At 44.9% G+C, this 931-nt stretch overlaps 1 non-coding gene across 1 annotated transcript; it reads right to left on the reverse strand.

The window, feature by feature from the left end:
- Positions 1-508: 508 nt before the first annotated feature.
- LOC133036417 (small nucleolar RNA R71) lies at positions 509-615 on the reverse strand. The gene has a single exon (XR_009687074.1). It is a non-coding gene; the product is annotated as a small nucleolar RNA R71 (small nucleolar RNA).
- Positions 616-931: the final 316 nt, after the last annotated feature.

Consider the following 931-nt stretch of genomic DNA (forward strand, 5'->3'; position numbering starts at 1 on the left):
CTTGTAGGAGAAACCGAAAGAACAAGAGGCAAGAGGGAGTTTCAAAGAATCGCTGAAACTTCAGACATCATGGCTGCCAATGCTGCCAACAATGGAGGCAATAACGGTAACAATGGTGGCGCAGTAGAAGATCAAGCTAATGGCCGCAGCTTGAGAGATTACATTCTCCCTACTCTGACGGGAGTGCAGTCATGTATCAGGCCACCGGCAGTAGATGCAAATAACTTTGAGATCAAACCTGCCATACTTCAGATGGTGCAGTCTTCGCCCGGTTGGTGGCCTCCCTTCTGAAGATCCTAATCTGCATCTCTCTAATTTCATGGAACTTTGTGAAACCTTTAAAGTTAATGGAGTTAGTGATGATGCTATTCGACTGAGACTGTTCCCATTCTCTCTTAGAGAGCGAGCCAAGAGTTGGCTAAACTCCTTGCCACCCAACTCTATTGCCACCTGGAATGATCTGGCAACGAAATTCTTGTCAAAGTTCTTTCCTCCAGCCAAGTCTGCAAAGCTGAGAGGAGAAATTAATAACTTCTGCCAACAAGATAATGAATCTCTCCATGAGGCTTGGGAGAGGTTTAAAGATTTGATCAGAAAGTGCCCTCACCATGGTATAGAGAAGTGGATGCTGGTCCACAACTTCTACAATGGGTTGGTAGGAAATACAAGAACTTTAATAGATGCCGCAATTTGGAGGAGCCTTTATGAGGAAGAGTGCTAATGAGGCTTATGATCTATTAGAGGAGATGGCTCTAAACAATCAACAGTGGCCAACTGAGAGGAGTCAATCAAAGAAGGTAGCTGGTGTGTTAGAGGTCGATGCCATCACCAAGTTGAGGCATTGACAAAGATAATTGCAGGGCAAGCTAAACAAGCCCAAGTTGTGTGTGAGTTATGTGGGGGAAGCCATCACTTTTAAGAATGCCAAGCT

Source organism: Cannabis sativa, chromosome 3, assembly GCF_029168945.1.
Source record: "Cannabis sativa cultivar Pink pepper isolate KNU-18-1 chromosome 3, ASM2916894v1, whole genome shotgun sequence".
NCBI lineage: Eukaryota > Viridiplantae > Streptophyta > Magnoliopsida > Rosales > Cannabaceae > Cannabis > Cannabis sativa.